The 25,312-nt window shown below is 34.2% G+C and overlaps 1 protein-coding gene across 6 annotated transcripts in view; it reads left to right on the top strand.

The window, feature by feature from the left end:
* The first annotated feature begins 10,531 nt into the window (after positions 1–10,531).
* The window catches only part of LOC128223680 (uncharacterized), a 129,913-nt gene continuing 115,132 nt past the window's right edge, over positions 10,532–25,312 (top strand). For all 6 annotated transcript variants that reach the window (XR_008259323.1, XR_008259324.1, XM_052932974.1 and 3 more), the window contains exon 1: positions 10,532–10,651. The gene's annotated coding sequence lies outside the window, so the exon portion shown is untranslated. The remainder of the gene's footprint in view (positions 10,652–25,312) is intronic.

Here is a 25,312-nt window from a genome sequence, read left to right as displayed (position 1 = left end):
CATTATACATCATGATTACAGTAAAGCGTTAAAGAATCACTAACATTATTATACCCCCTTCACACACTTTTCTCTGGCTGAAAAATAAATAAATACTGCTATTAGGATCCACAATAGTATAACCATATTGTTACGCCATATGGTATAGCTAATGATGTTTCAAATCGAGGGATGTTTATCATATACAAGAGTGTATACCAGGGTTACTACATGTATTTGGGAGACAGTCAATCTGTATTTGTTCAAAACATTTTAAGCACTTTTATTTTATTAAGAAATGTTTTGCTTTCAAATAATTAAATTTGAATAGTAATAACTATTAAGAAAACGGTCCGTAAGTTGAAAACGGTTCATGTATTGATTTCAGTTTGTCATGTGTTTGGCCAATGTGGTTATAGTGTCAATAAATGGGACATAACTGCTGTTGATTGATGTAGATTTACTGTGATTTGGTTGAACACCCGGATTAAGCACTCGTTTACTGGTTGAGATTCCCAATACACATTGTTTCTCTAGCAATATAAATAATTTAACCCGAAAGTAATGTTTAGCCTGATGGCATATTTCCTGAAGCTTTCATTATATCATAAGTGTACTCCTATATATATATAATTGTATCACATCGCATTTAGTTTCAAAATTGGTTTTGGTATGAATGCTGACTATTTGTAAATGTTATCCACAGCAAATCCATCGCATTGGTTAGGTGTCCATAAGTATGTGCTTGTAGTCGTGTGATGTTTTGTGTTTGTCTTCGGCTGAATGCTGGTTAGACTTTGTGACGGTATGTATCCGACAACCGATGATTGTCTACCAGGCCTTGTGATGTACTGAGCTCATATTCTGTTGAGTGCAAGTTAGGCCTTGTGATGTTATGAGCTCATATTCTATTGAGTGCAAGTAAGGCCTTGTGATGTTATGAGCTCATATTCTATTGAGTGCAAGTAAGGCCTTATGATTATATGAGCACATATTCTATTGAGTGCAAGTAAGGCCTTATGATGTTATGAGCTCATATTCTGTTGAGTGCAAGTAAGGCCTTGTGGTGTTATGAGCTCATATTCTGTTGAGTGCAAGTTAGTTCTTGTGATGTTTTGAGCTCATATTCTGTTCAGTGTAAGTTAGGCCTTGTGATGCGTTGTGTCCGTTTTTCATTAGGTATCAGCTAGGCTTTTTGATGATATGTTGTTTGCTTTTGAGGAAGGTATATAAAGCATTGATATCAAATATTCGACTTTTACTATGTAAAAGGCAGTCTCTTTGATGATATGAGTCCTTTTTCATGCCGTGTAATTTTACCGTATTCCGCATCATGTTAATTAGGTCGGTTGTATTTCTATTCTGTCTTCCGTCTACTGTGGAGTGTAAATAAGGCCTTGTTATGTTATATGTCGTCCTTCCGTTAAGTATTTATTGTCATGTGATGTTTTGTGGCCGTCTTTCGTTGAATATATATTAGGTCAGTGATGTAGGTGTCCGTCGTCTGCAGAGTGTCTGTTAGGCCTTTTTGTGTTAAGTGTCTGTCTTCCGTTGAGTTTGTTAAGGTTTCTGATGTCTTGTAGATATGGCCATCCTTCTTTCATCTAAAGATTTGTATGAAGCCATGCGACTCGTGTGTATCTATGATGGCAGTGTCATGTCATTTGAGGCATGGTGCAGTTATTTGAATATAAGCGGGCGAGAAAACAAATTCGTATATAGTGTTCAAGGGTACGTCAAAACTTGTTCAGGTGAACAGCAATCAGCAAATATAGTAATAAAGTTATTGCGTGACAATACAGTAAGCTGAACGTGTATGTTGACATACAATACCACTGCAGAGTACATGATAATTTAAACGACACCTGATAAAATATTTTTTGTCATTATTTACAAGTTTATCGTATGCGTGGAATGTTACCCGAAGCCTTACATTGTACTTTTATTTCAAATTAACATATACTCCAGCGCTTTCTGTTTGCAATGATGTTCGAAACATGTTATATACATACTGCTTAAATAATTCCTTAGTTTGAAAGTAATCCAGGGTGAATCATTAAGTTAAATCTAGATATTTGGAATACTTTTTTATGTCTGGTTTAGCTTTTTTATTTTTCAACGAAGACATCAGCTACTTTTGTGTTTAATATCATGTACCCGTCCAAGTTGATAACATCTGTTATAACTCAGACTTATGTTTAATTAACTACTCTTCAACCCGAGTGTTTGTAATGCAGAGCGAGCGTAAATTGAGTGTACATTTGGCAGATAATAATAAATAAAACATGTTCATGAATAATATATTAAGTAGATTAAAAACCAATGCATTATACAATTTCAATGTTCCCTAGCCATGCGGACAACAAAGCATCCAATGAAAACAAACATGCAGAGAAAACCGAGGCATACCATTACAAAGCCTGAGGCCAAAAAATGCTCTCTAGTTTCTCACGCAATTGTTTACTATGTGTTAAATTGTTCACTCTATATCAACCGAATTTTAGTGTAACGTCAAATACAGTCGTAGTTGTTGAAACGCATTAACAAACTGTATTTATAAGCGTCACCACGATAAAGATGAAAGAGAAGACATCGTGAGTTGAAAAACAGAAATAAATGTTAACTTTAAGTGTCTAATAACATTGCCGTCAAAAGTGATAATGTCACGGACAATTTGGAGTAATGAATCGACCTATTTTGAATTTAGTGCATTATTGCGTAGATTTGAACATCCTGTACTGATGATTTCTGTTTAACAGAGGCAACAATAAGGTAGTTTAAAATAGCAACCTTTGATCGTCCATCGAAGATCAAACCAGTAATCAAGAAGGTTATTTGCTTTGCGTGTTTGTTATGCTTTGAAATGTGACTTCTCCGTCTTCCGTTTAATGGTGTCTAGGTCTGGTTATGTTTTTATTCGTTTTTCCGCAGATTGTCTATAAGGCCTTGTGATAAATTGTGGTCTTCTACCGTCAAGTGTATATTAGGCATTGTTTATAAACATAGGTTGCATTATCTATTTGGGCTATCTTTGAGATTCATATGCTATCAAAATGGAATGCTAAAACTTCAAATACATTAAATTACAAAAGCTAAGGCACTCCTATTTCAGCTGATACTTTTGAAGTTATCAACTTATCACATTCTTGAGTATTATGTTTCTGAAGAATGAAAGAAAACCGTGAATAAGTGCAGTTTAAATGTTTACTGACACGATTTCTCTGAAAATGTACACATGTTGTAATGTAATCAACATTTCGATATGAATAGATGATATAACTGTTTCAGAATGTACTTCATACTGACATACATGTATACAACTATGCATATCAAAATCGAGATAAAAATCATTTGAATGTTGAAATGCAAATATGACCAATATCGACAGCATCGTTTTAATAGAAAAGTAATTTCTATTCCCATATTAATAGTCAAGTCAACCAAACCATGTCAAGACTTCAGCAAAACAAGTGGTAAACAAGCTCCATTAGCTTACTTATGTATGCTTCACGTAACCTCATTCAGCCGGAAGTATCACGTTTAAACTCTAACAAGTGTTTTTTCCAACCTATTGTGTTCATATTGTAATAACAAGCAGCCTAATAAACATTTCTCTCCAGTTGGAAACAGTATTTAGAAAGCAAAAACGTGTTTGTATAAAACCACTAAATTCCTCAAACCCAATAAAGGCTTTGAAAATGTCTTTTGTAGACACAATAGGTCTCCAGCAGCGCTCTGTATTCTAGTTGGTCACAGTCAATCCGACTCATTATCAAATAAGCCCCAGACAGACGGGTTCTCTAAAATTCAAGCCAGAGCTCATTTAACCTCATAATGGCTACCTTAATACCAAATATCAAAGTAAAGTTCTTGTGACAGCTGGCTGTTTGACGGTCTCTACGGCACATGCACCTTTGGCAGGCCATTGTTTACCCTATAAAGCTGCCCCTGCTTCCCCTTCAAGTCGGTTTCCAGTGTCACAACAGAAAACAATATATAGTTGCTGGCAAAATTATCCAGGTATGAATTATTTTTCATATTAAATACCTTTCTCAAAATGTACTTACCTTCAAAAATTACCTCTTTATTGTATTTAAATGAATACGATTACATCTAAATACCTTCTTGTCCATATCAGATTACAAAGCGCATTTCCCCTTTCAAGTAGCGTACAGTACCCTCATATAATATCACTTTAAATTAATTTGATGCGTGCATATAGTTCATATGGATTTCTGTACAGTAAACTGATCAGGGTTATTTTCCGTTTCATTCCGTCCTTTAAATGCAGGAAGAAGCTCGGCTCATATTGTTAATGTACGCAATGCGGATGTGACCTTCAGATGGAGTTGAACAAGCAAAAACACATTAAGGCTTCATGCAAAGCAGAATGGTGTGAGCCCGGGATACTTTTGCTGATGTTGTGCAATGATGATGTCATTACCAACACCTACGAAACATCCACATCTATTACAATAACCAATATACAAAGATTAGCCATCTTAAAATAGAACGCCTTTTCCCCCAATCGTTTTCAGAGTTACAAAATTGAATCTACTATATCCATCAGTTTATCCCAACTAGGTCAATATTATCACCAAACATCCTTGCTGTTTCAAAAATTTTCAATGATTTAATTAAACTTTAACATCATATACATGCAGGTCTAGATGATAATGTATTAACTTGTCAAAAAATCATAATACATTTTTGCTTAAAATTATAAAAAGTTCAATATATTGTCTTGCATTCAAAATGTATTTCTTTTCAATTGTTAACATTAGTAACTTACTAGGCTCTTTGAAATATTCAATGTTTTAATTAGGTTCAGATTGTATGAACACCTGCAGAAAGTCTAAGCTCACATTGAGAACATTTATGATATTGAGGATGGCTAGGAGAATGGCTTGGTGAAGTTGCTTATGGCTGCTAACACAATGCTGACGGTCTCCATAAAACTGAATCTGCTTCCTTGATCTAGATAGTCGGACGTTGTTCAACTGAAAGGAAGTGATTAATTTAATAATAAACTTAACTGTTCTGACTTCGCCAACTTTTTCAATCACTTTCATTTTTGTTGCCATGCTAGTGTCCAATGGGAAACGAATAATCTAGTTGCCATTGTGTTATCTACATATCTATATAAATTAGATACCACTGTGTCGTTTATCAATTTAAATAGCAATAACTCACAACAGATTGTCAACCTACTCCAAACATTCTTTAACGAATGTAATATTGTTTTCAGACAAATATATTTGTAGTTTACTGCGCTAGACTTTATGAAATAAATAGGATTTTAAAAGTATTGTGCACTTCTTAACTGATCAATATATGACTCATCACTTCAATAACATTAATTCTACAAATAGAACATATTTGATATTCAGTTTTTGATGAATTACGTCCCTCCTAACCCATAGAATAAACTACTAAGTCCAGCTTAAGTTTCATCATTTGCATGCCCTTTTGTGTATAAAATAGATGTACATAGATTACTGACGTTATCATGTGTATTTAATTGCCCGCACATAGTTAGTCCACATATGGTTAAGTACTGCTTTCATTTATTATATTATATTACTCAATATTAGTAAGTATTGTGTTGATGTGTATACTTGCGCTTCCAAGCAATCACGTTTTGTGATAATTGTCAGCTACTTCTTTCATACAGAAATTGCATGACCTTAATTTAGTTGCAAGCAACTGACTGTTTATTTTGCTGCATATGTTGCAATATGTATGGTGTTTTGTTGTTGTTACTGTCAATACAGGCTGTAATATTGTCCACAAACGTATTCTTGTCTTACTTTTTTATGAATATTAAAGTACACATGGTACTAGAAACAATTGTCATTTTGAGTTGTGCCCTTTCCAATCTGGAAAAAATAAAGATACTACTATCCATTTCAGGATGCTCATTTCTGACCTTACATAGCTGAATTTTATCATCTAAGTATGTCAATTATTAAGCTCATCTTTACTTTCATTAAGGCAATTATAAATAATAACTATGTTCATAGTGATCAAGATCCATTTTTCAATTGTAAATTAGGCTCAATTTCAGACCTGTTTTAAATAAAAAAAATACTGGACTATAACTTAAAGTGACACTCTTATTCAAATTCAATACATACACATGTATACCAGATATAACGTTTGCGTAATACTACATACCTTGTATTTAATAGCTAAACACGCAAAATATTAATTGATTGGTGAATGCTAAGAGCTTTACTGTGATTTATTATCTGCTCATAAAGTAGAATTACAGTGTTGTCTGCACCTTTTTTTTTCAAATTTAACTCGGTATTCATCATAATAACCATTGTTTTCGACGTTTATTAATTATTGTTGGTATATCGAAACAATAGTATTAATTGTGGTTTATCCAAATCGGGAGAAAGTGTACATCTTTAAATGAGTGACCTGCTCAAATGCAGTTAGACCTTGCAAGTATACACATTTTTTTTTGTTTATTTGTCAATATAGTTTTACATATTGTAAAGCGCTTATGAATGTAAGGCATTGGACTAGCACAGGTGGGGTTGACTGCTATGTATGTAGATTATAACCATATAACTGAATGAATATCATCTGTATATCTTTCTGACTTAGTCACACACGAGCACAATGAACTACAGTCTTATACATTATTCACTCCACCAGTTTATACAACCAAACAATTATATAGCAACACTTACAAATAAGATGTCACTTTTATAACTGATCTGTGAAAAATCTACAATTGCTATAATCACATGTTAATTTACATTCAACCTTCATTTTTATCCATTTTCATTTCCGCAATAAATGTAATTCGTTCAATTCTTTATGTAGTACATTCTTCAATTGAATTCGGTAGATCACTTGTTCAATACTTTTTATATCGTATGCATTTCTGTCTTCCATGTTTTTATGTTTTAATTCATATCGAAGACAAATGTTGCGGTCATTTGATACCCTTTGCTTGTTTGATCTTGTCCAAAAACTGATTGTTTTTAATTAACAGACAAAATACCTATATTCTTATATTAAACATGCTTCTAACGTATCGTTTGTTTTCTACAGAACAGACGAATTAATCTTTCTAGCTAATTACCTACAATTATTCTACCAATTATTACATAACTGATACCATATTTAGTCATTACCATCTCTCAGCAGTTTCAGTGCTTTGATTACATAAGATGCTGATGACTCATATTTCGCGCACATGAATGATGTGCTAATCAATTGTATGCACAATCTATCGTGTGAATTTTAAACAAAATAAAACCATGATTTTAACTTGGAAACAGAAGTCTGTTCTGACAATGACACGTCGATGTTTTTCAAACACCTTCGCTTAGTACTGGCCTCAGCCGCGGACGCATTAAAGGTGATATGGGAGACTTGTAGAAACGATACACATGATAGATAGAAATCCGCCATCCAACTCTGGTTCCAAAAGGCATGGAACTGCTTGTCAAAGAATAGAAAAGGATGTTTATCACAATCCCGAGACGTGGAATATCAACAAAACGTTATACTGGCGACACAAATACACTGAACAAATGAAACATTGCTTATAGTATTACTTTTGTATCGTTTATAATTATTATCACTATTTCCCGCCTTCAAAATGATACTAACATAGCTCCGCTTGTTGCTGTCTTTATATTTATAAGTATGGTAACATTCGCACTCTCTAATTACTTGTAATACCCAATAGTTCATACAGTATTCCAAGTTTATAACAAGATTGGCACAGCTGCTTGAAACTATTAAAGGCCTTCGAATTAAAATATTTATGTAAAACAAATGTTTGCAAATATGTCATTCATGAATTTTATTCGGCCCTTGAAACCAGTGCACAAATCAAAGACCAGTTAAATTAACATTTGGTTTCTCTGGGTTATTTTACCCGATTTATAGGTTCCTTGCTTCCAAAATGAACTTGTATTCCGATTTAAACCAGAAGTATTATATCGACGAGTTTTCTGACAGAATAATATAACTGCCTGCACTATACGGTCGAATATAGTGTAGCCTACTGATCTCATAATCTCAAGTTTGAACAGAACCTATTTTATTAGTAATAAATATATAAAAAAATCCAAGCTCGGACCTAGAAAAAACAAAGAGTTACAGCATTTGTCTTGGCCTGTTCTGGTCTCTGTAGGTTTCACTTATACCCATGCTTGCATAGCGACAATGACTTAAAGCAACATATTTAAAGCTATTGAGTCGTAATGTGTGTGATTCATCTGAAATTTGTTTACTAGAAATTAATAAATAAAATAATCTTACTTCTCTCGTTGACATGCATAATTGATTATAACGCTTACTGAGTATTTATAATGTAATAAATGATTGTTGTTGCGATTTAAACCGATCTTTTACCGCAATGTGGTTGTTGTTTTGTATGCTGTTGTTCTTAGTGTTGGATGTTTTAGCTTTGTAGCGATTGGGCATCACGTTACCATGCTAAAATATTAATAATTATCACCCTATACTACTTTTATGCAATGTATATGTTATAGTAACTGTAACTGCAGCAATAACCCAATTATTAAAACTAATACGATCGAGCGTCAGCCGATTGGTGACGGAACAATTTTGTACACCTTTTTGTAGTATATTGGCAATAACTCACATGCAGTATAATAAGTAAAACTGCAACCATTACGCGTTCAATTTATATACTAATTCGAGTTAAGCGAGAGTTTTTTATGAATAAATGTACATATAATAAAACTGCATTTACTCTATTGTAATATGTATTTGAAGAACGCATTGATATACGCGAAACTATAGTTTAAACAGTTCAATCCATTAAAGGCCGTGCGACTGGGATACTGTAACCGATACGAGAGGCATCCAAACATATATCAAATGACGGTAGAATAGGTACATTGTTATTCATCTGTATGAAACAAATCGTGCAAAGGCATGTAGCAGTTTGAGATAATATTTGGTTATCATGCAGCTAATCTAATGAGGTGTTATAATGATTAGTTTACCGAGACTTCTGTGTCACTCTCTGCATCAAAGCGATTTTATTACTAAGGAGCAAAAGGTTAATATTAAAGGATTCTGTCAAACGAAAGTAAACTAAGATTGTTGTATTCTATGTTTGGAAAGAAAATATTCATTCTTAAACGTTCTTTACGACAAAGAAGTTGTATAAATCTCGCAATTCACTCAGTTTGAACAGGGGATGTACTAACGAAAACCATTGACAACTACGGGGTGATAAATAAAATAGATTGGAAACGCTTGCATAAAACGAAATGAGAAATTTGTACGAAGGTAGTCGTTAAAAGAAGCCGCATTAAGCTTTTCATGCATAAAACACTTGCAACAACGATATTCACTTCAGCGAAAAATAACGATTATCAAAGGCATTTATGGATTTTCGACGTATGTACATGAATGTTCGCCAAAAAAATATGAAATCTGAAGCGGCGTGTTTATTTACTTTGTCATAAGTGATGGATATGTCTGTTGAGACTGGACGTTGCAGACAATTTGCAAAGCGAAAAAAGCAAGTGTATTTTGGAAAAGCGGACAAAGCAAGTACATTTTGACTAAGCGCACAAAGCAAGTATATTTTGCCAAAGCGGACAAAGCAAGTACATTTTGACAATGCGGATAAAGCAAGTACATGTTGGCAAAACATACAAAGCACGTACAAATTGACAATGCCGACAAAGGAAGTACATTTTGACAATGCGGATAAAGCAAGTACATGTTGGCAAAGCGTACAAAGCAAGTACATATTGACAATGCCGACAAAGGAAGTACATTTTGACAATGCGGATAAAGCAAGTACATGTTGGCAAAGCGTACAAAGCACGTACATATTGACAATGCCGACAAAGGAAGTACATTTTGACAATGCGGATAAAGCAAGTACATGTTGGCAATGCGGATAAAGCAAGTACATGTTGACAATGCCGACAAAGCAAGTATATTTTGACAATGCAGACAAAGCAAGTACAGTTTGATAATGCGGAAAAAGCATGTACATTTTGGCAAAGCGGAAAGAGCAAGGACATTTTGGCTAAGTAGACACAAGAAGGACATTTTGGCATGTGACATGTGTGCGAAACGGACAACGCAAGTACATTTGGGCAAAGAGGACAAAGCAAGTACATTCTGACAAAGCGGACAAAGCAATGACATTTTGGCAAAGCGGACAAAGCAAGTTCATTTCGACAAAGCGGACTACGCAAGTACATTTTGGCAAAGTAGACAACGGAACTTAGGGTATTTTACGTGTTATGTATTTTTGAACACTACGACATGGCCAACAATGACCCAATAACATGGCAAGACACTAAACCTTTAGGCAAGATTGGACAGTAAACAGTTAAGTTTAAAGTCAGCTTTCGCTGACTACAAAGAACTTAACCAATTAATTCATTTTTCTCTAATCGAAAGCATATGCTTATATTTGATAGCCTATATTGATCGTTTTCGCACGTGAACCAAATTATATCAATTGAATGTCATTTTAAATGTCTATTTTCAAGGGTATTTTCTTATTTACCTGGTCCAGTGTATAGCTAAATGCAGGTTACATTACAATATATCCTGTTTCGTGTTTGCATACAGTTGCAACGCCTCAGTGCGATCAAATGTTGATCGGCTTTCACATGATGCAGAGGATTTTAGAGGATTATTGGTAAGTTTGTTTTTTCATTGTTTTATTTTAAAGGTTCAACAAAATATTTGTTCTAGTTGTATTCATTTATTACTAAAAAGTCTGCTAATAGGTTTATCTGAAATATCTGAATTATTGCATGTATTGAATGCTTTCAACTATTGGAAACTCTTACGAATATGTATGTGGATTTGCTAATGTATCATTTAAGAGTATGACTCGAAATAAAACGAGAATTCATCCAATATGGTACGTATTTTTGTGATCCATAATAAAGTGATCATTTTGAGGAAAAAATGAATAAATACAAGTGAGCTCGTTCGGGTGAAGTGAAAACAAAGAACACAATACTAGACACTTTCAAATTATTACATATATATCTTGGACATATTTTGTAGAAAAACTTCGAATACAGTTAAATTCAGAAATACCATTTAGCTCCAGTCTTTAAACAGAATAAAGGCGTATAGTGTTTTCAATATGTAATTATGAAATTAAATCTGATTATTGTTTTCATGATTCACCCTCAGACTTAAAAGAAAATATACGCATGCAAGTAATATGCGATCTGGTAGGCAAAAAAGGAACGTGTTTATATATTGTTACTAGTCATTGTCCATGAAAAATAATGTTTTTTAATGCGTTGACAATTAATTGGTCGTCATACTTCTGTTCACAATCAGACGTTCTACATCGTTAACAATAACAATAGTACTTTTTGATAAAAGCAAGGATAGGAAATGTTGTAATTGTTCTAAACTTTATTCTGATGTTTTCGTTTCGTAATGTCTACGTCATTACACCGGGCAAGTACCTCGGAAGTTAAATTCAAATTATCAACGCCTAATCACTTGTGGAATGTAGCTAGGGGGATTTGCAGTTCGTATATTTTTAAAAATGATGGAAATTGGAAGCTCGCAGAATCGTAGTATTCTCACCTGATCATCAGTGAATTAAGTCGGGATTTGGCTCTTCTAATAATCTATACCTTATCAACACTAAATGAACTTGGAAAATTGCCACTCGATTTACCCACGCATTATTTAGCACCATTTAGGTAGCGTGGATGTTTGCAGTTCGTTGTATCCTCACATTGTCACCAGTGAGGAAGCTCGGTTGTTTGCGTTTCATATCACACACGCTTTGTCACAATCGAAGAAGCCCGGAAGGTGGCATTTCGTATCATCCACGCCATGTAGACAGTGAAAAAGCTCGGAACTTGGCTGTTCATATCATCAACGCCTTGTCACCAGTAAAGAAGATTGGAAGTTGGCAGTTCGTATCATTCACGCCTTGTCACCAGTGAAGAAGGTTGGAAGTTGGCAGTTCATATCATCCACGCCTTGTCACCAGTGAAGAAGGTTGGAAGTTGGCAGTTCATATCATCCACGCCTTGTCACCAGTGAAGAAGCTCGGAAGTTGGCAGTTCGTATCGTCTGCGCCTTGACATCAGTAAAGAAGCTCGGAAGTTGCCAGTTCGTATCGTCTACACCTTGTCGACAGTGAAGAACCTTGAAAGTTGGCAGTTCGTATCGTCTACACCTTGTCACCAGTGAAGAAGCTCGGAAGTTGGCAGTCCGTATCATCCACGCCTTGTCGCTAATGAAAAAGCACGGAAGTTGGCAGTTCGTATTGTCTGCGCCTTGTCACCAGTAAAGAAGCTCGGAAGTTGCCAGTTCGTATCGTCTACTCCTTGTCGACAGTGAAGAACCTTGAAAGTTGGCAGTTCGTATCGTCTACACCTTGTCACCAGTGAAGAAGCTCGGAAGTTGGCAGTCCGTATCATCCACGCCTTGTCGCTAATGAAAAAGCACGGAAGTTGGCAGTTCGTATCGTTTACGCCATGTAAACAGTAAAGAAGCTCGGAAGTTGGCAGTTCGTATCATTCACGCCTTATCACCAGCGAAGAAAATCGGAAGTTGGCAGTTTGTATCATCCAAGCTTTATCACCTGCGAAGAAGCTCGGAAGTTGGCAGTTCGTATCATCCACGCCTTGTCACCAGCGAAGAAGCTCGGAAGTTTGCAGTTCGTATCATCCACGCCTTGTCACCATCTCTGAAGTTGGCAGTTCGTATGATCCACGCCTTGTCACCAGCGAAGAAGCTCGGAAGTTTGCAGTTCGTATGGTCTGCGCCTTGACGACAGTGAAGAAGCTTGGAAGTTGGCAGCTCGTAATATCCCCGAAGTTGGCAGATCACATCGTTTATGCCTTGTTACCATTGAAAATAAATTTGGAAGTCAGCAGTTTGTATCATCGACGCCTTGTCGCAAGTAAAGAAGCTCGGAAATTGAAAGTTCGTATTACCCAGGACTTGTCACCAGTGAAAAAGCTCTGAAGTTGGTAGTTCGTATCATTCACTTATTGTCACCAATCAAAAAGCTCAGAAGTAGGCAGTTCGTATCACCAACGCATTGCCACCAAGAAAGAAGCTTGGAAGTTGGCAGTCCGTATTACCAAGGTCTTGTCACCAGTGAAAAAAAATCGGACGGTAGCAGCTCGTATCATCCACGCATTGTCACAAGTGAAGACGCTCGGAAGTTGACATTTTATATCATCCACGCCTTGTCACCAGTGGAGAAGCTCAAAATTTGGCGGTTCGTATCATCCACGACTTGTCAGCAGTGGAGAAGCTCGGAAATTTGCAGTTCGTATCACAAACGAATTGTCATAAGTGAAGAAGCTTGGAAACTGGAAGTTCGTATCTGACACCTCTTGTCCCCGATGAAGAAGCTATGAAGTTTGCAGTCTGTATCATCAACGCATGGTCACCAGTCAAGAAGTTCATAAGTCGGAAGTTCGCATCACCCAAGCCTTGTCGCCAATAAAGAAGCTCGGAAGTTGCCAGTTCGTATTATTAACGCCTTGTCGCCAGTGAAGAAGCTCGGAAGTTGGCAGTTCGTATTGTTCACGCCTTGTCTCCAGTAAAGAAGCTCGGAAAATGGCAACTCGTGAACAGAGAAGAAGGTTGGAAGTTTCCAGTTCGTATCACTTACGCCTTGTCACCAGTAAAGAACTTCGGAAGTTGGCAGTTCGTATCACCTTCGCCTTGTCAACACTGAAGAAACTCGGAAGCTGGCAACTCGTATATTCCACGAATTGTCATCAGGAAAGAATATCGGAAGTTTGCAGTCCGTATCATTCCCGCCTTGTCACCAGTGAAGAAGGTTGGAAGTTGGCAGTTCGTATCATTCATGCCTTGTCACAAGTGAAGAAGAATAAACGTTGGAAGTCCGTATCGTCCACGCATTGTCACCAGTGAAGAGGTTCGGAAGTTGGCAGTTCATATCATCAACGCCTTGTCACCAGTTAGCAGTTCGTATATCCCACGACTTGTCACCAGTGAATAATCTTGGAAGTTTGCAGTCCGTATTCCCAACGCCTTGTCGCGAGTGAAAAATCTCGATAGTTGGCAGTCCGTATATCCCACGACTTGTCAAAAGTGAAGAATCTTTAAAGTTGCAGTCCATTTATCCCACGCCATGTCTTGTGTGAAGAATCTCGGAAGTTGGCAGTCCGTATATCCCTAGCCTTCTCACGTGTGAAAAAAAAAATTGAAGTTGACTGTTCGCATCATCCACGCTTTGTCACCAATAAAAAGGCTTGGAAATTGGCAGTTCGTATTATCCAAGCCATATTACCAGGGAAGCATCACCGAATTTAAAAGTTTGTATTATAAAGGCTGTATGACCGGCAAAGATACTCGAAAGTTTGAACTTCCTATTATCAACGCCTGCATGCAGTGAAAACATATGGAGTGGCAGCTCCTATAAACGCCTTTTCACTGATCACTTCTCACCATTGATGTATCTCTGAAATTGGCAGTTCGTAAAATCTCCATAATATCACAAGTGAAATAACGCTGAAATTTAATGGATCTATGGAAATTCAATCGCTTTTCATATTTATAAAATTATGCATCACATATACCCCATTACAGTAAATGTGTATACGGTATACAGCAACTAATTCTTAAATTGTATTGCATACACATATTCTGAACCTGATTTGATAAATCAATATGTGTATAATTCTTGCAGAAGTTCTAACATCACTAATCGTTAGAAATCATGAAAAGTTTTGACTGAACCCTGGAAACAAACATTCTGTTTTAATTCAGTCATTGAATGTAAACGTTTCTGATTGACTGATCGAGCCGCATACCAGTGTAGTTGCCATCAATTATGTCAGTACAATGTATTTCAATGCGACATAGCATAATACAATGCATACAGACAACATAGCCACTATCATTTTGGCAACACTATTTACAGTTTTATAACATTAATTCAACAAAATCGTATATAACTGAAGAAAAGATACACATTAACGATATAAAAACAACAACAAATAACGTATATTTGCAAATATATTTTCTCTATAAACGAAAATATATGAATACATTGATGACCTCTTATACAATTAATATGGAACGAAATCAACGTGGAATATATATCTTAACTGAAAAAAAAACAACAACATTCTTTCGTATTCAAAATCTGTTATGATAGGTATCTAGTTGGAAACAAAATGAAAACATAATGTAATCTAGAACGTTTTCAGCTTTTAATTTATGTCGAATACGAGTGGCAAACACGCAATCATATACGATGCTGGAATTGGATGACAGTTATTTATCAGAATTTCAAAACAAAAAAATCCACTGACATCGGACTTAGTAACCGCTTTTCCTCTTGTCAGATCTGAAAAGAACAAAAAAAAACCCACATATTACAAAAAGAGAAACCACAGGGAAAAACCAAATAGCCAAAAGCTGCAACTAATGTATTTATAATTTAAAAAGAAATTGAGGATGATAACGTAACTTCGTTCGTTGGCTGATTATTCTTTATATCAAATAACTTAAAATAATCTCGCATCAAGATATGTGCGTAGGTTATGTATTTTCTTTATTTAAAGAAGCAGTAATGTTGTATATTACTTCGACAAATCCAATGACAGTATGGCATTTCATCGTATACCAAACACATTTGCATTGTTAATCCTGACTGACTTTTATCAAAAGATTGACTGCTACAAATACCGGACTTTAGGCAGTTGATACCAAAGGTATTCTATACGATACTTCTTTGAAATATTAAACAGAAAAAAAATCAAGTATGCTGTTTTTGTTATATGGGTATTACCCTGAACGTTATCTCAATTATGGCCACTTTTTATTTTTCTTTCACACTGTGTTTTTTACAAGTAGTAAAAGCCGAGTATATCAACGTAAGTAATCCATAGATATAGCGTTCTGCTGACGAATGGTTGAAGATGACAAGAACAATGGAAATGAAAATGAATGAAATAAAAATAATAATAATAATAAAAAGTAATACAATTTAAACTACAATCATACGTGTTTACACTTATCCTGTATAAAGGACAAACTGACACATTTTCAGAGACAACAATGAAGCTATTTAATTATGTTACACATCATGCCATAGTTTACATCCGTTCAAATTGGCCAACTCTTAAAATAATTAGTAAAATGATAACGATTTGTAAGGTATACGGCCAGTGATTCGTTCAGTGTTCATTGTAAACTTATAATGTAGTTGATATTTTGTATCATTTTCGAACATACTGATACAATAGAATGAAACTATAAGTAAATCTTGAGGTAACAAAGTCTCAATGTGTCATTCAGAACATAGGAATTTTGCAAATTTTAATGTTCAGATAATTGTGACCGAAAACTTGTTAAATCAGTTTGAAAAAAAAAATAAAAAATAAAAATAAAAACAACAATGAAAAAGTTATTACATTTATCACCGTATCCTTGATTCTGTGCCTATCGCAGAAAACGTCAATCGCCGATAAAGTTTCTAGATTAAACGATGAAACCAGTATGTCATATTACTTACATTATAAGCAAAACTAAAAATAGTTGTGTTTTACATCATACTTGAATAGTTATCAATAAATGATCTGTAATCGACACTCAATTAGATACAATTTTAAACCAACCTTTTTGGATGTATGTTTATCAGAACAGAATAAAGTATCTCTCGTTGCAGGCTGGTAAGATAATATTGAGGTAAGATAAAAGATGAAGGCTTGAAAGACGAAAAAACAAATGATCAAAAAGATCCTATCAAAACTATTATAGACAGTGCTCTTTTACAATTGGAACTTCACTTAAACCACCGTCAGTGTGTATATTTACTGTTGTATAATTATTTATCAGAACTGTAACAAATGCGACACATTTCTTAAATACCTACCACCTCCTTCGGGTTCAATAGGTACTCCATTCCCGACTTTTTATTTCACTGAAACATGCTTTGAACTGATCGGATTACAAGTAGCAGTATCGAACAGCCGGTTATCATGCAATTATATTAATCATGGACCATGTTTCCTGAATATTATCTTAAACATTGACTCCCAAAATTCGCAGTGACATATAACTATAAGTCGGTATAGAACATCAGTCGGCCAACGGTTATAGAGAAAAATGACTGACAGTTACGATTTAGGCATGAATTTTTTTAACGTTAGAATAGGCCAAAAACAACTATTTAAGAAGTTAGACCAGTTTTAACCGATATACGTGCATTGTAATGAAAATAAGGATTTTTTTTAACTTTTAATTCCGATTCTTAAACTGTTGAGTAATAAAAGACATACCCAACACAAAACAATACAAACAAACCCAACACAATTCAATACAGACAAACCCAACACAACACAATACAGACAAACCCAACACAAAACAATACAGACAAACCCAACACAAAACAACACAGACATACCCAACACAAAACAACACAGACAAACCCAACACATAACAATACAGAAATACCCAAAACAAAACAATACAGACATACTCAACACAAAACAATACAGACAAACCCAACACATAACAATACAGACATACCCAAAACAAAACAATACAGACATACTCAACACAAAACAATACAGACAAACAAAACACAAAACAATACAGACAAACCCAACACAAAACAACACCGATATACCCAACACAAAACAATACAGACAAACCCAACACATAACAATACAGACAAACCCAACACAAAACAACACAGACAAACCCAACACAAAATAGCACAGACACACCCAACACATAACAACACAGACAAACCCAACACAAAACAATACAGACATACCCAACACATAACAATAGAGACAAACCCAACACAAAACTATACAAACAAACCCAACACAAAACAATACAGACAAACCCAACACAAAACAACACAGACATACCCAACACATAATAATACACACAAACCCAACACAAAACAACACAGACATACCCAAAACAAAACAATACAGACAAACCCAACACATAAAAATACCGACATACCCAACACAAAACAATGCAGACAAACCCAACACAAAACAATACAAACATACCCAACACATAACAATACAGACATACCCAACACAAAACAATACAGACATACCCAACACAAAACAATACAGACAAACCCAACACAAAACAATACAGACAAACCCAACACAAAATAACACAGACAAACCCAACACATAACAATACAGACAAACCCAACACATAACAATACAGACATACCCAACACATAACAATACAGACATGCACAACACATAACTATAGAGACATACCAAACACATAACGATACAGACAAACCCAACACATAACAATACAGACAAACCCAACACAACACAAAACAACACAGACAAACCCAACACATAACAATACAGACATACCCAACACATAACAATACAGACATGCACAACACATAACAATACAGACATACCCAACACAAAACAATACAGACATACCAAACACATAACAATACAGATATACCCAACACATAACAATACAGACATACCCAACACATAACAATACAGACAAACCCAACACATAACAATACAGAAATGCCTAACACATAACAATACTGGCAAACCCAACACAAAACAATACAGACAAACCCAACACATAGCAATACAGACATACCAACATAAAACAACACAGACATACCCAACATATAACAATACAGACAAACCCAACACATAACAATAAAGACATACCCAACACATAACAATACAGACATACTAAACACAAAACAACATAGACATACCCAACACAAAACAATACAGACATACCAAACACAAAAAATAACACAGACAAACCCAACACAAAACAACACAGACATACAGAACACAAAACAATACAGACATACCAAACACATAACAACACAGACATACCCAACACATAACAATACAGACAAACCCAAAACAAAACAATACAGACAAACCCAACACATAGCAATACAGACAAACCCAAAACAAAACAATACAGACAAACCCAAAACAAAAGAATACAGACAAACCCAAAACAAAACAATACAGACAAACCTAACACAAAACAATACCGACATACCCAACACATAACAATTCTGACAAACCCAACACATAACAATACAGACATACCCAACACAAAACAATACAGACATACATAACACATAATACTGACAAACCCAACACATAGCAGTACAGACAAACCCAAAACAAAACAATACAGACAAACCCAAAACAAAAGAATACAGACAAACCCAAAACAAAACAATACAGACAAACCTAACACAAAACAATACCGACATACCCAACACATAACAATTCTGACAAACCCAACACATAACAATACAGACATACCCAACACAAAACAATACAGACATACATAACACATAATACTGACAAACCCAACACATAACAATACAGACAAACCCAACACATAAAATTACAGACATACCCTACACAAAACAATACAGACATACCCAACACAAAACAATACAGACATACACAACACATAAAACTGACAAACCCAACACAAAACAATAAACAAACCGCAAAATGAAAAGGGAAAACGCAACTTTCCCTTTTCAGCATGGTAACATTTTTATTCAACAGAAACCCTTTGTAATGTCCTCAAAGCATTTCTGTAGGATAAGAAATATTTTTGGGAATATTACCAAACACTTCATAGTATGGTATTGAAGAGTTATAGTGTGGTTTTCAACATTTCTGGTAATATTCCCAAAAGAATCCATAGTATGCCAGGTTTTCTGGGAATATTACCAATTTGATCTTGAAAATTTGGTAACATTACCAAAACATTTTGAAAATAATTCCAAACACTTTGTAGTATAGCATTGAATGTTGTGGTGGGCGTTTCAACATTTGTGGGAACATTTCCAAAATAATCAATACTATGCCGAGAGATTTTCTAAAATATTCTTCAACTATGAAAAGTCACAAAAATTTGGTAATATTCCCCAAAAAATGATGAACATTTTCTGCTAGGAATCTCAATATAATGTCCAGGTTTTCTAGGAATATTACCAATTTGATCTTGAAAATTTGGTAACATTATCAAAACATTTTGAAAATAATTCCAAACACTTTGTAGTATAGTATTGAATGTTGTGGTGGGGGTTTCAACATTTGTGGGAACATTCCCAAAATAATCAATACTATGCCGAGAGATTTTCTAAAATATTCTTCAACTATGAAAAGTCACAAATATTTGGTAATATTCCCAAAATAAGTGATGAACATTTTCTGCTAGGATTCTAAGTATAATGTTCAGTTTTCTGGGAATATTTCCAATTTGATCTTGAAAAGTTGGTAGCATTACCAAAACATTTTGAAAATATTTCCAAACACTTTGTAATATAGTATTGAAGAGTTATGGTGTGGTTTTCAACATTTCTGGTAATATTCAACATTTCTGGTAATATTCCCAAAAGTATCCATAGTATGTTGAGAGGTTTTCTAAAAAATAATAAATTCTAGGGGTTGTCACAAATATTTGGTAATTTTTCTGAATTATGAACATTTTCGGCTAACATTTTAAAATTCGTCTAGGAAATAATGTCCAAGTTTTCTGGGAATATTACCAAAGTTAATCTTGAAATTTCTGGTAACATTACCAAAACCTTTCGGGAATATTACCAAACATTTCAAAGTATAGTATTTAAAGTTATAGTGGGGGTTTTAACATTTTTGGGAACATTCCCAAAAACTATCGATATTATGCCGGGAGATTTTCAAAAATATTCTTCAACTATGAAAAGTCACAAATATTTGGTAATATTCCCAAAATAAATGATGACCATTTTCTGCTAGGATTCTGAATAAAATGTCCAGGTTTTCTAGGAATATTACCAATTTGATCGTGATATTTGGTAACATTACCAAAATTATTTCAGAATATTACCAGATGAACTGAAACAGACCAATTCAACAAAAAGCCTTTGAAAACTCCACAAATAGTTTCTGTAGGACCAAACAGTTCATAGTATAGTATTGAAAACTGGGGCTTTTCAACATTTTTAAGAACATTCCCAAAATAATCCATATTATGCCGAGAGATTTTCTATATCATTCTTAAACTAGGAATAGTCACAAATATTTGGTAATATTCCCAAAATGAATTACGAACATTTTCCGTTATCGTTCTCAAATTTATCCTCAATACAATTATATTATCTTGAAATATTTGGTAACATTACCAAAACTTTTTTGGACATATCAAAAGATGAATTGAAATAAAATAATCCAAAAGAAAAAGCTCCACGTGGGCTGCTGTAGGACATGAATTATTCTGGGAATATTACCAATATCTTCATTGCATAGTATTAAAATTAACAGCAGGTTTTTCAGCATGTTTTTAATATTCCCAGAATAATCTATAGTATGACTAAAATTGTTTTAAACATTTCTAAAACATGCACTATTCGCAAATGTTTGGTAATATTTCCAATAAAAATATAAACATTTTATAACAAGAGATGTTTGTCAAACATTAATCCCCACCACCCCCTGAGCGCCATGTTGTCAGGATTATTTGAACAATCTAAATACGCATGGACTGAAATGACAGCTGATTGGTCATGGTCATTGGATGACTTTAAGGCAGTTTAAAGATTATGACCATTCAAAGTGTGAGGATAGTAGACATAGTGTTCAATCGTGTTCAGATGATAACAGATATTTGCAGATAAAATGTGTCCTCTTAGAAGGGAATAAGTATATACGACAACATTTTAATGGCGAATATGAGTTATGACCATGACTTTTGACTCTAATAAGTGTTGATTGATAGAACGACATAGATCACATATTCCTGGTTGTTTAAACCTACTAGAATGTTATTTCAGTATCACAGCTATGTCTCTTGCAATTTTACAATTTGACAATAATTATTTTAAATACAAGTGTGGACTTTCGCATATTATGATTTAAAAAAAAAACACACAAAAAGAACAGAACAGACGTTTTTAAGTCATATACATCAGAAAATCGTCTAAACACATACACTTAGGTTTTTGATATCAAATGCTTGTACATGGTTAGTGCTATGGTTAAAGACACAAATATGTTGACGTAAAGGCAGCAGTATCAGAGGATGAACTTAATAAATAATAATAATAATTATTAGGAATAGCATTACGAATACATACTGATTCTTTAACATAATCGCAGAGCTTAACCAGCTCACATTTATTGACAGAGTTAAATAAATTTCTGGGAATATTACCAACTAAATCTTGAAAGGTTTGGTAACATAACCAAAACAATTCGGGGATGTTACCAGATGAAGGGAATACAAATATGATTATTTGACAAACATACAAAGAGCCAACAGACAAATAGAACTTAAGATGCAAAACTAGACATGCTGGTTTTACGACTCTTGCTTATTTACTGCCGGAGATACGTGTGACAAAATGTTTTGTGACAGCTGGATGAACCGACGAACAGACAGACAAGTGAAATCTATTTGCCTCTCAGACTGGGGCATTTAAATGAAAAGCAGTATTGAACATTTTTCGGTTATAACACATATACAGTTTTAAACAATTTATTCACAACGTGAATGACAAACAACTAAGTGTATGTTATGAACTGTACATTTAAAGTATGCTTAAATAAAAAAGTCATCGAGAACATGATTAACATAATTGGTGAATGTTCCATCAGTAAACATGGAGCAGGTTCAATACTTTTTTATTGTTCTATATTTCTTTCCATATCATTAAAATAAACCTAAAGTATCTGCTTAAAGTTATCTATTCAAGAAAATAATAATACTTCTATCATTCGTTCTCGCCATTTTCTTGATCGGAATACTTTATAGTATATGCTAAACAACCTATAGCAAACATTTAAAAGTTGATTTATATTTCCTACAAGGATGCCACTATATCAGACTCTGAGTCAGCTTATGCTGGACACAAATGTTGTTGTAAGAAGGGGTATTTCATACAAACAAATTATGAAAAAAGAAGAAAAAAAATATAATAAACACAGAGTAGATGAGCCAAAGCATGATGGCCTTCGAACTGTTATCAAGTGACAGTAAAGGGTATAAATGTAATATTTTATGAATAATGAGTTATGTAGGGTAAGAGCTTAGCATACTGGAATGTTTTTCGAGAGAGACCAAGACTAGATTCCCGACTTCGCCATTGACCGATTCTCTGTGTTCACAAAATGAAACTTGAATTAGTAACTTACTAAAATAAAATAGGCTTTAAGGCAAAGTAAAAGTAAATAAAACAATAACTCAATAATAAAATGTACAAATATTTACAAAATGAAAACACAATGTAAGCTTACTGAAATACAAAAACAAGGTTTAAAAGATATGTACAGGCAAACTGTTTATCTGATATTTATGATCATACCAAATATATGAGGTTTTAGATGTCTGAAGCTTGTTTGGAACAATAGGAAGCTACGGACTGATTTATAAGTTGAATCTGAATTTCCGATAATTGTATTACGTTGTCTTTCTTACGTCCTTCGAATTTTGCAATTAAATATCGACGATAAATTTTCATTTTGTCCAAGGGATTCAAAATCACGCTCTGTTTATTTTTTACGTTGAGAGAACTGTTAGTTTTCCGACTGGCCGACGGGCAAAGGTCATCATGTTTCCCTCCATTTCTCCAATATACACACTCTGGTTTGTATATTCCACAACTGCCACCTGAAGACGAACCAAACATATAAGTATTTCCTAGATTTTATAGATGTGGTGTATTCTTAAAATTACAGTGTATACTACATATTGCCATTATAGCCAAAATCCAATTAATGATCATTTTAAGTTCAGTATATTTGTTATATAATGTCTAATACTTTAATAGACAAATGGCTTTGTTATATAATGTTTCATACTTTAATAGACACATGGCTTTATATTTCTGTATTTATACTTGAACATACCGTCATATTTTCTGCTATTTCGGCTAAAGTTTCAGTTTCTGCTGTCTGAAAATATATTTTTGAATCCTTCTGTACTAAAATAACGATTGAATTTATGAAAAGCATATAACAAACAGAGGTGGGGAAACCATAATAAAAATATGCTGGACGGAGGCGGAATTCGAATCCGCAACAGCGTGATTTTAAAGTATATGGTCTAACCACAGGACCGGGGCTCTAAAGCAATTGCAAAAGTATACTTTGCTCTTAAGTATGTATGAATTTTTTTGCACTATTTCTTGGGTTGCCAAATTTATGAATATGACTGAGTATTATATTGCATATTGTTATTATTTTGCATACAACATGAATGTGATATGCAATACATGTATGCCACTTGCCAAGTTTTCATTTGAATACTGGTAGGAAAGTTTCAGTTCATTACTAAAATCATTTATTATGCTCAGTTATAATTGTTACTTAAAATAAGATTTTGCCAGTTATCTTTGGTAAAGAAATCATGGAAAATAAACATTAATAATTTAGCATGTATAAGTTGTTTTCTTAAATTCAATTATTATTTTCATAAAATCTTTACAACTACTGAACTATAAAACACTTTAACTTAATTTTGCGGTTGGCATTTTCTGTTTTTTAGTTGGAAGTGTTTAGCTAATTCGATTACGTATCAACGTTATTATTAGTATCCTACATTGCCGAGAGCGTAAGATAGGTTCATTACCAACCTGTGTGTCGGGTGTTTTGTGGAAATGAGGTTTACTCGAGGTTTACTGAGTTTTCACAGAACACCCTGAGCGAGTGTTGGGACGAACCTTTCTTATACGGGCGGCTATGGTATATGCTTTTTCTCCCATCTCAGTTTAACAAAATTAGGTAAAAATGTATTTTTACTGGAACTCTTTATGACAATAAAAAAGTACAGTTGAACACCGTTAATTGAAAATCGTAGGGACCCAAAAAATATTTCGGGCTAACGATATTTCGGATTAACAATTTTCATAAAATTGACAGCATTCGCGAATAATAGATGACGTGAAATACTAAGTCGTGAAGATTGCAATTTCGGTTACACGTTACCAATATGATACATTCGGTTTGAGTGATATTTCGTATACAAAAATATTTGTTGATTTATTATGTACTAAATGACAAATAATTCGTTTTTTTTACTTCTTTATTAAAACATAAAACGTTTAAAACAAATTGACAGCACATGTATGCATTCGGAACATAGTACGGATTATTCGGTAGCGGGTTAAGTGAGCAATGCGTATTTTCGATTGATATTCATGTTGTGTTAACCAGAAATTATATACACATTACATCACCAAAATGAATTGCTAATTTTTTGACATCGATGATTGTAAAATACGCGTGCTCAATTTCATTCTTTAACAAGCGCTAATTGTGCTCCATTGTCACCCCAAGCCCATGCC

This window comes from Mya arenaria, chromosome 17 (assembly GCF_026914265.1).
Source record: "Mya arenaria isolate MELC-2E11 chromosome 17, ASM2691426v1".
Classification (NCBI taxonomy): Eukaryota; Metazoa; Mollusca; class Bivalvia; order Myida; family Myidae; genus Mya; species Mya arenaria.
This window is presented reverse-complemented; position numbering and strand designations above follow the sequence as displayed.